Genomic DNA, 13049 nt, shown 5'->3' on the forward strand with positions numbered 1-13049 from the left:
TTCTGCTTCCGTTAGGGTGGGGATGGCTCTGGGTTCTGTTTGCTATTGGGGTGGGGAAGGCTCTGGGATCTGTTTCCGTTGGGGTGGGGATGGCTCTGGGTTCTGTTTCCGTTGGGCTGGGGAGTGCTCTGGGTTCTGTTTCCGTTGGGATGGGGATGGCTCTGGGTTCTGTTTCCGTTAGGGTGGGGATGGTTCTGGGTTCTGTTTCCGTTGGGGTGTGGAAGGCTCTGGGTTCTGTTTCCGTTGGGGTGGGGAAGGCACTGGGTTCTGTTTCCGTTGGGGTGGGGATGGCTCTGGGTTCTGTTTGCTATTGGGGTGGGGAAGGCACTGGGTTCTGTTTCCGTTGGGGTGGGGAAGGCTCTGGGTTCTATTTCCGTTGGGGTGGGGATGGCTGTAGATTCTGTTTCCGTTGGGGTGGGGATGGCTCTGGGTTCTGTTTTCGTTGTGGTGGGGAAGGCTCTGGGTTCTGTTTGTGTTGGGGTGGGGATGGCTCTGGGTTCTGTTTGCTGTTGTGGTGGGGATGGCTCTGGGTTCTGTTTGCTGTTGGGGTGGGGATGGCTCTGGGTTCTGTTTGTGTTGGGGTGGGGAAGGCTCTGGGTTCTGTTTCCGTTGGGGTGGGGATGGCTCTGGGTTCTGTTTCCGTTGGGGTGGGGATGGCTCTGGGTTCTGTTTCTGCTGGGGTGGGGATGGCTGTAGATTCTGTTTCCGTTGGGGTGGGGATGGCTCTGGGTTTTGTTCCCGTTGGGGTGGGGAAGGCTCTGGGTTCTGTTTGTGTTGGGGTGGGGATGGCTCTGGGTTCTGTTTGCTGTTGTGGTGGGGATGGCTCTGGGTTCTGTTTGCTGTTGGGTTGGGGATGGCTCTGGGTTCTGTTTGTGTTGGGGTGGGGAAGGCTCTGGGTTCTGTTTCCGTTGGGGTGGGGATGGCTCTGGGTTCTGTTTCCGTTGGGGTGGGGATGGCTCTGGGTTCTGTTTGCTGTTAGGGTGGGGAAGGCTCTGGGTTCTGTTTCCGTTGTGGTGGGGATGGCTCTGGGTTCTGTTTCTGTTGGGGTGGGGATGGCTGTAGATTCTGTTTCCGTTGGGGTGGGGATGGCTCTGGGTCTGTTTGTGCTGGGGTAGGGAAGGCTCTGGGTTCTGTTTGTGTTGGGGTGGGGATGGCTCTGGGTTCTGTTTGCTGTTGTGGTGGGGATGGCTCTGGGTTCTGTTTGTGTTGGGGTGGGGAAGGCTCTGGGTTCTGTTTGTGTTGGGGTGGGGATGGCTCTGGGTTCTGTTTCCGTTGGGGTGGGGATGGCTCTGGGTTCTGTTTCCGTTGGGGAGGGGATGGCTCTGGGTTCTGTTTGCTGTTAGGGTGGGGAAGGCTATGGGTTCTGTTTCCGTTGTGGTGGGGATGGCTCTGGGTTCTGTTTCCGTTGGGGTGGGGAAGGCTCTGGGTTCTGTTTCCGTTAGGGTGGGGAAGGCTCTGGGTTCTGTTTCAGTTAGGGTGGGGAAGGCTCTGGGTTCTGTTTCCGTTTGGGTGGTGATGGCTCTGGGTTCTGTTTGCAGTTGGGGTGGGGATGGCTCTGGGTTCTGTTTGTGTTGGGGTGGGGAAGGCTCTGGGTTCTGTTTCGGTTGGGGTGGGGATGGCACTGGGTTCTGTTTCCGTTGGGGTGGGGATGGCTCTGGGTTCTGTTTCTGTTGGGGTGGGGATGGCTGTAGATTCTGTTTCCGTTGGGGTGGGGATGGCTCTGGGTTCTGTTTGTGTTGGGGTGGGGATGGCTCTGGGTTCTGTTTGCTGTTGTGGTGGGGATGGCTCTGGGTTCTGTTTGCTGTTGGGGTGGGGATGGCTCTGGGTTCTGTTTGTGTTGGGGTGGGGAAGGCTCTGGGTTCTGTTTCCGTTGGGGTGGGGATGGCTCTGGGTTCTGTTTCCGTTGGGGTGGGGATGGCTCTGGGTTCTGTTTGCTGTTAGGGTGGGGAAGGCTCTGGGTTCTGTTTCCGTTGTGGTGGGGATGGCTCTGGGTTCTGTTTCTGTTGGGGTGGGGATGGCTGTAGATTCTGTTTCCGTTGGGGTGGGGATGGCTCTGGGTCTGTTTGTGCTGGGGTAGGGAAGGCTCTGGGTTCTGTTTGTGTTGGGGTGGGGATGGCTCTGGGTTCTGTTTGCTGTTGTGGTGGGGATGGCTCTGGGTTCTGTTTGTGTTGGGGTGGGGAAGGCTCTGGGTTCTGTTTGTGTTGGGGTGGGGATGGCTCTGGGTTCTGTTTCCGTTGGGGTGGGGATGGCTCTGGGTTCTGTTTCCGTTGGGGAGGGGATGGCTCTGGGTTCTGTTTGCTGTTAGGGTGGGGAAGGCTCTGGGTTCTGTTTCCGTTGTGGTGGGGATGGCTCTGGGTTCTGTTTCCGTTGGGGTGGGGAAGGCTCTGGGTTCTGTTTCCGTTAGGGTGGGGAAGGCTCTGGGTTCTGTTTCAGTTAGGGTGGGGAAGGCTCTGGGTTCTGTTTCCGTTAGGGTGGTGATGGCTCTGGGTTCTGTTTGCAGTTGGGGTGGGGATGGCTCTGGGTTCTGTTTGTGTTGGGGTGGGGAAGGCTCTGGGTTCTGTTTCGGTTGGGGTGGGGATGGCACTGGGTTCTGTTTCCGTTAGGGTGAGGAAGGCTCTGGGTTCTGTTTGTGTTGGGGTGGGGATGGCTCTGGGTTCTGTTTCCGTTGGGGTGGGGAAGGTTCTGGGTTCTGTTTCCGTTGGGGTGGGGAAGGCTCTGGGTTCTGTTTGCTGTTAGGGTGGGGAAGGCTCTGGGTTCTGTTTCCGTTGGGGTGGGGATGGCTCTGGGTTCTGTTTCCGTTAGGGTGGGGATGGCTCTGGGTTCTGTTTGCTATTGGGTTGGAGATGGCTCTGGGTTCGGTTTGCTATTGGTGTGGGGATGGCTCTGAGTTCTGTTTCCGTTGGGGTGGGGAAGGCTCTAGGTTCTGTTTCCGTTGGGGTGGGGAAGGCTCTGGGTTCTGTTTCCGTTGGGCTGGGGATGGCTCTGGGTTCTGTTTCCGTTGGGGTGGGGACGGCTCTGGGTTCTGTTTCCGTTGGGGTGGGGAAGGCTCTGGGTTCTGTTTCCGTTGGGATGGGGGTGGCTCTGGGTTCTGTTTCCGTTGGGGTGCAGATGGCTCTGGGTTCTGTTTCCGTTGGGGTGGGGAAGGCTCTGGGTTCTGTTTGTGTTGGGGTGGGGATGGCTCTGGGTTCTGTTTGTGTTGGGGTGGGGAAGGCTCTGGGTTCTGTTTCCGTTGGGGTGGGGATGGCTCTGGGTTCTGTTTGTGTTGGGGTGGGGAAGGCTCTGGGTTCTGTTTGCTGTTAGGGTGGGGATGGCTCTGGGTTCTGATTCCGTTGGGGTGGGGAAGGCTCTGGGTTCTGTTTCCGTTCGGGTGGGGATGGCTCTGGGTTCTGTTTGCTCTTGTGGTGGGGATGGCTCTGGGTTCTGTTTCCATTAGGGTGGGGATGGCTCTGGGTTCTGTTCCGTTGGGGTGGGGATGGCTCTGGGTTCTGTTTGCTGTTGGGGTGGGGAAGGCTCTGGGATCTGTTTCCGTTGGGGTGGGGATGGCTCTGGGTTCTGTTCCGTTGGGGTGGGGATGGCTCTGGGTTCTGTTTCCGTTGGGGTGGGGAAGGCTCTGGGTTCTGTTTCCGTTGGGGTGGGGATGGCTCTGGGTTCTGTTTCCGTTGGGGTGGGGATGGCTCTGGGTTTTGTTTCCGTTGGGGTGGGGAAGGCTCTGGGTTCTGTTTCCGTTGGGGTGGGGATGGCTCTGGGTTCTGTTTGTGTTGGGGCGGGGATGGCTCTGGGTTCTGTTTGTGTTGGGGTGGGGATGGCTCTGGGTTCTGTTTCCATTGGGGTGGGGATGGCTCTGGGTTTTGTTTCCGTTGGGGTGGGGAAGGCTCTGGGTTCTGTTTCCGTTGGGGTGGGGATGGCTCTGGGTTCTGTTTGTGTTGGGGCGGGGATGGCTCTGGGTTCTGTTTGTGTTGGGGTGGGGAAGGCTCTGGGTTCTGTTTGTGTTTGGGTGGGGAAGGTTCTGGGTTCTGTTTCCGTTGGGGTGGGGAAGGTTCTGGGTTCTGTTTGCTATTGGGGTGGGGAAGGCTCTGGGATCTGTTTCCGTTGGGGTGGGGATGGCTCTGGGTTCAGTTTCCCTTGGGCTGGGGAGTGCTCTGGGTTCTGTTTCCGTTGGGATGGGGATGGCTCTGGGTTCTGTTTCCGTTAGGGTGGGGATGGTTCTGGGTTCTGTTTCCGTTGGGGTGTGGAAGGCTCTGGGTTCTGTTTCCGTTGGGGTGGGGATGGCTCTGGGTTCTATTTCCGTTGGGGTGGGGATGGATCTGGGTTCTGTTTCCGTTAGGGTGGGGATGGCTCTGGGTTCTGTTTGCTATTGGGGTGGGGAAGGCACTGGGTTCTGTTTCAGTTGGGGTGGGGAAGGCTCTGGGTTCTATTTCCGTTGGGGTGGGGAGGGCTCTGGGTTCTGTTTCCGTTGGGGTGGGAATGGGTCTGGGTTCGGTTTCCGTTGGGGTGGGGAAAGCTCTGGGTTCTGTTTCCGTTGGGGTGGGGAAGGCTCTGGGATCTGTTTGCTGTTAGGGTGGGGATGGCTCTGGGTTCTGTTTGTGTTGGGGTGAGGATGGCTCTGGGTTCTGTTTGCTGTTGGGGTGGGGATGGCTCTGGGTTCTGTTTGCTGTTGGGCTGGGGATGGGTCTGGGTTCTGTTTCCGTTCGGGTGGGGATGGCTCTGGGTTCTGTTTCCGTTGGGGTGGGGATGGCTCTGGGTTCTGTTTCCGTTAGGGTGGGATGGCTCTGGGTTCTGTTCGCTGTTGGGCTGGGGATGGCTCTGGGTTCGGTTTCCGTTAGGGTGGGGATTGCTCTGGGTTCTGTTTCCGTTAGGGTGGGGATGGCTCTGGGTTCTGTTTGCTGTTGGGGTGGGGATGGCTCTGGATTCTGTTTCCGTTGGGGTGGGGATGGCTCTGTGTTCTGTTTGTGTTGGGGTGGGGATTGCTCTGGGTTCGGTTTGTGTTGGGGTGGGGAAGGCTCTGGGTTCTGTTTCCGTTGGGGTGGGGATGGCTCTGGGTTCTGTTTCCGTTAGGGTGAGGAAGGCTCTGGGTTCTGTTTGTGTTGGGGTGGGGATGGCTCTGGGTTCTGTTTCCGTTGGGGTGGGGAAGGTTCTGGGTTCTGTTTCCGTTGGGGTGGGGAAGGCTCTGGGTTCTGTTTGCTGTTAGGGTGGGGAAGGCTCTGGGTTCTGTTTCCGTTGGGGTGGGGATGGCTCTGGGTTCTGTTTCCGTTAGGGTGGGGATGGCTCTGGGTTCTGTTTGCTATTGGGGTGGGGATGGCTCTGGGTTCTGTTTCCGTTGGGGTGGGGAAGGCTCTAGGTTCTGTTTCCGTTGGGGTGGGGAAGGCTCTGGGTTCTGTTTCCGTTGGGCTGGGGATGGCTCTGGGTTCAGTTTCCGTTAGGGTGGGGAAGGCTCTGAGTTCTGTTTCCGTTGGGATGGGGATGGCTCTGGGTTCTGTTTCCGTTGGGGTGGGGATGGCTCTGGGTTCTGTTTCCGTTGGGGTGTGGAAGGCTCTGGGTTCTGTTTGCTGTTGGCGTGTGGAAGGCTCTGGTTTCTGTTTGCTGTTGAGGTGGGGATGGCTCTGGGTTCTGTTTGCTGTTGGGGTGGGGAATGCTCTGGGTTCTGTTTCTGTTAGGGTGGGGATGGCTCTGGGTTGTTTCCGTTGGGGTGGGGATGGCTCTGGGTTCTGTTTGTGTTGGGGTGGGGAAGGCTCTGGGTTCTGTTTCCGTTGGGGTGGGGATGGCTCTGGGTTCTGTTTCTGTTGGGGTGGGGATGGCTGTAGATTCTGTTTCCGTTGGGGTGGGGATGGCTCTGGGTTCTGTTTTCGTTGGGGTGGGGAAGGCTCTGGGTTCTGTTTGTGTTGGGGTGGGTATGGCTCTGGGTTCTGTTTGCTGTTGTGGTGGGGATGGCTCTGGGTTCTGTTTGCTGTTGGGGTGGGGATGGCTCTGGGTTCTGTTTGTGTTGGGGTGGGGAAGGCTCTGGGTTCTGTTTCCGTTGGGGTGGGGATGGCTCTGGGTTCTGTTTCCGTTGGGGTGGGGATGGCTCTGGGTTCTGTTTCTGCTGGGGTGGGGATGGCTGTAGATTCTGTTTCCGTTGGGGTGGGGATGGCTCTGGGTTCTGTTTCCGTTGGGGTGGGGAAGGCTCTGGGTTCTGTTTGTGTTGGGGTGGGGATGGCTCTGGGTTCTGTTTGCTGTTGTGGTGGGGATGGCTCTGGGTTCTGTTTGCTGTTGGGGTGGGGATGGCTCTGGGTTCTGTTTGTGTTGGGGTGGGGAAGGCTCTGGGTTCGGTTTCCGTTGGGGTGGGGATGGCTCTGGGTTCTGTTTCCGTTGTGGTGGGGATGGCTCTGGGTTCTGTTTCTGTTGGGGTGGGGATGGCTGTAGATTCTGTTTCCGTTGGGGTGGGGATGGCTCTGGGTCTGTTTGTGCTGGGGTAGGGAAGGCTCTGGGTTCTGTTTGTGTTGCGGTGGGGATGGCTCTGTGTTCTGTTTGCTGTTGTGGTGGGGATGGCTCTGGGTTCTGTTTGTGTTGGGGTGGGGAAGGCTCTGGGTTCTGTTTGTGTTGGGGTGGGGATGGCTCTGGGTTCTGTTTCCGTTGGGGTGGGGATTGCTCTGGGTTCTGTTTGCTGTTAGGGTGGGGAAGGCTCTGGGTTCTGTTTCCGTTGTGGTGGGGATGGCTCTGGGTTCTGTTTCCGTTGGGGTGGGGATGGCTCTGGGTTCTGTTTGCCGTTAGGGTGGGGAAGGCTCTGGGTTCTGTTTCCGTTAGGGTGGGGAAGGCTGTGGGTTCTGTTTCCGTTAGGGTGGGGAAGGCTCTGGGTTCTGTTTCCGTTAGGGTGGGGATGGCTCTGGGTTCTGTTTGCAGTTGGGGTGGGGATTGCTCTGGGTTCTGTTTCCGTTAGGGTGGGGATGGCTCTGGGTTCTGTTTGCTGTTGGGGTGGGGATGGCTCTGGGTTCTGTTTGCTGTTGGGCTGGGGATGGCTCTGGGTTCGGTTTCCGTTAGGGTGGGGATTGCTCTGGGTTCTGTTTCCGTTAGGGTGGGGATGGCTCTGGGTTCTGTTTGCTGTTGGGTGGGGATGGCTCTGGATTCTGTTTCCGTTGGGGTGGGGATGGCTCTGTGTTCTGTTTGTGTTCGGGTGGGGATGGCTCTGGGTTCTGTTTGCTGTTGGGGTGGGGAAGGCTCTGGGTTCTGTTTCCGTTGGGGTGGGGAAGGCTCTGGGTTCTGTTTCCGTTAGGGTGAGGAAGGCTCTGGGTTCTGTTTGTGTTGGGGTGGGGATGGCTCTGGGTTCTGTTTCCGTTGGGGTGGGAAGGTTCTGGGTTCGGTTTCCGTTGGGGTGGGGAAGGCTCTGGGTTCTGTTTGCTGTTAGGGTGGGGAAGGCTCTGGGTTCTGTTTCCGTTGGGGTGGGGATGGCTCTGGGTTCTGTTTCCATTCGGGTGGGGATGGCTCTGGGTTCTGTTTGCTATTGGGTTGGAGATGGCTCTGGGTTCGGTTTGCTATTGGGGTGGGGATGGCTCTGGGTTCTGTTTCCGTTGGGGTGGGGAAGGCACTAGGTTCTGTTTCCGTTGGGGTGGGGAAGGCTCTGGGTTCTGTTTCCGTTGGGCTGGGGATGGCTCTGGGTTCTGTTTCCGTTGGGGCGGGATTGTCTCTGGGTTCTGTTTCCGTTGGGGTGGGGAAGGCTCTGGGTTCTGTTTCCGTTGGGATGGGGGTGGCTCTGGGTTCTGTTTCAGTTGGGGTGGGGATGGCTCTGGGTTCTGTTTCCGTTGGGGTGGGGAAGGCTCTGGGTTCTGTTTGCTGTTGGCGTGTGGAAGGCTCTGGTTTCTGTTTGCTGTTGGGGTGGGGAAGGCTTTGGGTTCTATTTCTGTTAGGGTGGGGATGGCTCTGGGTTGTTTCCGTTGGTGTGGGGATGGCTCTGGGTTCTGTTTCTGTTGGGGTGGGGATGGCTCTGGGTTCTGTTTCCGTTGGGGTGGGGAAGGCTCTGGGTCTGATTGTGTTGGGGTAGGGAAGGCTCTGGGTTCTGTTTCCGTTGGGGTGGGGAAGGGTCTGGGTTCTGTTTGTGTTGGGGTGGGGAAGGCTCTGGGTTCTGTTTGCTGTTGTGGTGGGGATGGCTCTGGGTTCTGTTTGCTGTTGGGGTGGGGATGGCTCTGGGTTCTGTTTGTGTTGGGGTGGGGAAGGCTCTGGATTCTGTTTCCGTTGGGGTGGGGATGGCTTTGGGTTCTGTTTCCGTTGGGGTGGGGAAGGCTCTGGGTTCTGTTCCGTTGGGGTGGGGATGGCTCTGGGTTCTGTTTCCGTTGGGGTGGGGAAGGCTCTGGGTTCTGTTTCCGTTGGGGTGGGGATGGCTCTGTGTTCTGTTTGTGTTGGGGCGGGGATGGCTCTGGGTTCTGTTTGTGTTGGGGTGGGGATGGCTCTGGGTTCTGTTTCCATTGGGGTGGGGAAGGCTCTGGGTTCTGTTTCCGTTGGGGTGGGGATGGCTCTGGGTTTTGTTTCCGTTAGGGTAGGGATGGCTCTGGGTTCTGTTTGTGTTGGGGTGGGGAAGGCTCTGGGTTCTGTTTGTGTTTGGGTGGGGAAGGCTCTGGGTTCTGTTTCCGTTGGGGTGGGGAAGGCTCTGGGTTCTGCTTCCGTTAGGGTGGGGATGGCTCTGGGTTCTGTTTGCTATTGGGGTGGGGAAGGCTCTGGGATCTGTTTCTGTTGGGGTGGGGATGGCTCTGGGTTCTATTTCTGTTAGGGTGGGGATGGCTCTGGGTTGTTTCCGTTGGTGTGGGGATGGCTCTGGGTTCTGTTTCCGTTGGGGTGGGGATGGCTCTGGGTTCTGTTTCCGTTGGGGTGGGGATGGCTCTGGGTTCTGTTTCCGTTGGGGTGGGGAAGGCTCTGGGTCTGTTTGTGTTGGGGTGGGGAAGGCTCTGGGTTCTGTTTGCTGTTGTGGTGGGGATGGCTCTGGGTTCTGTTTGCTGTTGGGGTGGGGATGGCTCTGGGTTCTGTTTCCGTTGGGGTGGGGATGGCTCTGGGTTCTGTTTCCTTTGGGGTGGGGATGGCTCTGGGTTCTGTTTCCCTTGGGATGGGGGTGGCTCTGGGTTCTGTTTCCGTTTGGGTGGGGATGGCTCTGGATTCTGTTTCCGTTCGGGTGGGGATGGCTCTGGGTTCTGTTTGCTGTTGGGCTGGGGTTGGCTCTGGGTTCTGTTTCCGTTGGGGTGGGGATGGCTCTGGGTTCTGTTTCCGTTGGGGTGGGGATGGCTCTGGGTTCTATTTGCTGTTAGGGTGGGGATGGGTCTGGGTTCTGTTTCCGTTGGGGTGGGGATGGCTCTGGGTTCTGTTTCCGTTGGGGTGGGGATGGCTCTGGGTTCTGTTTGCTGTTAGGGTGGGGAAGGCTCTGGGTTCTGTTTCCGTTGTGGTGGGGATGGCTCTGGGTTCCGTTTCCGTTGGGGTGGGAATGGCTATGTGTTCTGTTTGCTGTTGGGGTGGGGAAGGCTCTGGGTTCTGTTTCCGTTGGGGTGGGGAAGGCTCTGGGTTCTGTTTGCTATTGGGGTGGGGAAGGCTGTGGGTTCTGTTTACGTTGGTGTGGGGATAGCTGTGGGTTCTGTTTCCGTTGGGGTGGGGATGGCTGTGGGTTCTGTTTCCGTTGGGGTGGGGATATCTCTGGGTTCGGTTTCCGTTGGGGTGGGGATGGCTCTGGGTTCTGCTTCCATTGGGGTGGGGATGGCTCTGGGTTCTGTTTGCTGTTGGGGTGGGGATGGCTCTGAGTTCTGTTTCCGTTGGGGTGGGGAAGGCTCTGGGATCTGTTTGCTGTTGGAGTGGGGATGGCTCTGGGTTGTTTCCGTTGGGGTGGGGATGGCTCTGGGTTCTGTTTGCTGTTGGGGTGGGGATGGCTCTGAGTTCTGTTTCCGTTGGGGTGGGGAAGGCTCTGGGATCTGTTTGCTGTTGGGGTGGGGAAGGGTCTGGGTTCTGTTTGCTGTTGGGGTGGGGATGGCTCTGGGGTCTGTTTCCGTTGGGGTGGGGATGGCTCTGGGTTCTGTTTGCTGTTGGGGTGGGGATGGCTCTGGGTTCTGTTTCCGTTGGGGTGAGGAAGGCTCTGGGTTCTGTTTCCGTTGGGGTGGGGATGGCTCTGGCTTCTGTTTCCGTTAGGGTGGGGATGGCTCTGGGTTCTGTTTGCTGTTGGGGTGGGGATGGCTCTGAGTTCTGTTTCCGTTGGGGTGGGGAAGGCTCTGGGATCTGTTTGCTGTTGGGGTGGGGATGGCTCTGGGTTCTGTTTCCGCTGGGCTGGGGATGGCTCTGGGTTCTGTTTCCGTTGGGCTGGGGATGGCTCTGGGTTCTGTTTCCGTTGGGGTGGGGAAGGCTCTGGGATCTGTTTGCTGTTGGGGTGGGGATGGCTCTGGGTTCTGTTTCCGTTGGGGTGGCGATGGCTCTGGGTTCGGTTTCCGTTGGGGTGGGGAAGGCTCTGGGTTCTGTTTGCTGTTGGGGTGGGGATGGCTCTGGGTTCTGTTTCCGTTGGGGTGGGGAAGGCTCTGGGTTCTGTTTCCGTTGGGGTGGGGATGGCTCTGGGTTCTGTTTGCTGTTGGGGGAAGGATGGCTGTGTGTTCTGTTTCCGTTGGGGTGGGGATGACTCTGGGTTCTGTTTCCGTTGGGGTGGGGAAGACTCTGGGTTCTGTTTGCTGTTAGGGTGGGGATGGCTCTGGGTTCTGTTTCCGTTGGGGTGGGGAAGGCTCTGGGTTGTTTCCGTTGGGGTGGGGATGGCTCTGGGTTGTTTCGGGTGGGGTGGGGATGGCTCTGGGTTCTGTTTCCGTTGGGCTGGGGATGGCTCTGGGTTCTGTTTCCGTTGGGATGGGGATGGCTCTGGCTTCTGTTTCCGTTAGGGTGGGGCTGGCTCTGGGTTCTGTTTGCTGTTGGGGTGGGGATGGCTCTGGGTTCTGTTTCCGTTGGGGTGGAGATGGCTCTGGCTTCTGTTTCCGTTAGGGTGGGGATGGCTCTGGGTTCTGTTACCGTTGGGGTGGGGATGGCTCTGGCTTCTGTTTCCGTTGGGGTGGGGAAGGTTCTGGGTTCTGTTTCCGTTGGGGTGGGGATGGCACTGGCTTCTGTTTCCATTAGGGTGGGGCTAGCTCTGGGTTCTGTTTGCTGTTGGGGTGGGGATGGCTCTGAGTTCTGTTTCCGTTGGGGTGGGGAAGGCTCTGGGTTCTGTTTGCTGTTGGGGTGGGGATGGCTCTGGGTTCTGTTTCCGTTAGGGTGGGGATGGCTCTGGTTTCTGTTTGCTGGTGGGGTGGGGATGGCTCTGGGTTCTGTTTCCGTTGGGGTGAGGAAGGCTCTGGGTTCTGTTTTCGCTGGGGTGGGGATGGCTCTGGCTTCTGTTTCCGTTAGGGTGGGGATGGCTCTGGGTTCTGTTTGCTGTTGTGGTGGGGATGGCTCTGGGTTCTGTTTGCTGTTGGGGTGGGGATGGCTCTGGTTTGTTTCCGTTGGGGTGGGGATGGCTCTGGGTTCTGTTTGCTGTTGGGGTGAGGATGGCTCTGGGTTCTGTTTCCGTTGGGGTGGGGAAGGCTCTGGGTTGTTTCCGTCGGGGTGGGGATGGCTCTGGGTTCTGCTTCCGTTGGGCTGGGGATGGCTCTGGGTTCTCTTTCTGTTGGGCTGGGGAAGGCTCTGGGTTCTGTTTGCTGATGGGGTGGGGATGGCTCTGGGTTCTGTTTCCGTTGGGGTGGGGAAGGCTCTGGGTTGTTTCCGTTGGGGTGGGGATGGCTCTGGGTTCTGTTTCCGTTGGGGTGGGGATGGCTCTGGGTTCGGTTTCCGTTGGGGTGGGGAAGGCTCTGGGTTCTGTTTGCTGATGGGGTGGGGATGGCTCTGGGTTGTTCCGTTGGGGTGGGGATGGCTCTGGGTTCTGTTTCCGTTGGGGTGGGGAAGGCTCTGGGGTCTGTTTCCGTTGGGGTGGGGAAGGCTCTGGGTTCTGTTTCCGTTGGGATGGGGATGGCTCTGGGTTCTGTTTCCGTTGGGGTGGGGATGGCTCTGGGATCTGTTTCCGTTGGGGTTGGGAAGGCTCTGGGTTCTGTTTCCGTTGGGGTGGGGATGGCTCTGGGTTCTGTTTCCGTTGGGGTGGGGATGGCTCTGGTTTGTTTCCGTTGGGGTGGGGATGGCTCCGGGTTGTTTCCGTTGGGGTGGGGATGGCTCTGGGTTCTGTTTCCGTTAGGCTGGGGATGGCTCTGGGTTCTGTTTCCGTTGGGATGGGGATGGCTCTGGCTTCTGTTTCCGTTAGGGTGGGGCTGGCTCTGGGTTCTGTTTGCTGTTGGGGTGGGGATGGCTCTGGGTTCTGTTTCCGTTGGGGTGGGGATGGCTCTGGCTTCTGTTTCCGTTAGGGTGGGGATGGCTCTCGGTTCTGTTTCCGTTGGGGTGGGGATGGCTCTGGGTTCTGTTTCCGTTGGGGTGGGGAAGGCTCTGGGTTCTGTTTCTGTTGGGGTGTGGATGGCTCTGGCTTCTGTTTCCGTTAGGGTGTGGCTGGATCTGGGTTCTGTTTGCTGTTGGGGTGGGGATGGCTCTGAGTTCTGTTTCCGTTGGGGTGGGGAAGGCTCTGGGTTCTGTTTGCTGTTGGGGTGGGGATTGCTCTGGGTTCTGTTTCCGTTGGGGTGGGGATGGCTCTGGGTTCTGTTTCCTTTGCGGTGGGGAAGGCTCTGGGATCTGTTTGCTGTTGGGGTGGGGAAGGCTCTGGGTTCTGTTTCCGTTGTGGTGGGGAAGGCTCTGGGATCTGTTTGCTGTTGGGGTGGGGATGGCTTCGGGTTGTTTCCGTTGTGGTGGGGATGGCTCTGGGTTCTGTTTCCGTTGGGCTGGGGATGGCTCTGCGTTCTGTTTCCGTTGGGGTGGGGAAGGCTCTGGGTTCTGTTTGCTGTTGGGGTGGGGAAGGCTCTGGGTTCTGTTTCCGTTGGAGTGGGGATGGCTCTGGGTTCTGTTTCCATTGGGGTGGGGATGGCTCTGGGTTCTGTTTCCGTTGGGGTGGGGATGGCTCTGGGTTCTGTTTGCTATTGGGGTGGGGAAGGCTTTGGGTTCTGTTTCCGTTGGGGTGGGGATGGCTC

At 58.3% G+C, this 13049-nt stretch overlaps 1 protein-coding gene across 2 annotated transcripts in view; it reads right to left on the reverse strand.

Annotated features, from left to right (window-relative positions):
- LOC140406316 (autophagy-related protein 2 homolog B-like) overlaps positions 1–13049 on the reverse strand; it is a 226651-nt gene that overhangs the window by 58885 nt on the left and 154717 nt on the right. The window lies entirely within an intron of this gene.

This window comes from Scyliorhinus torazame, chromosome 2 (genome assembly GCF_047496885.1).
Source record: "Scyliorhinus torazame isolate Kashiwa2021f chromosome 2, sScyTor2.1, whole genome shotgun sequence".
Taxonomy (NCBI): Eukaryota; Metazoa; Chordata; class Chondrichthyes; order Carcharhiniformes; family Scyliorhinidae; genus Scyliorhinus; species Scyliorhinus torazame.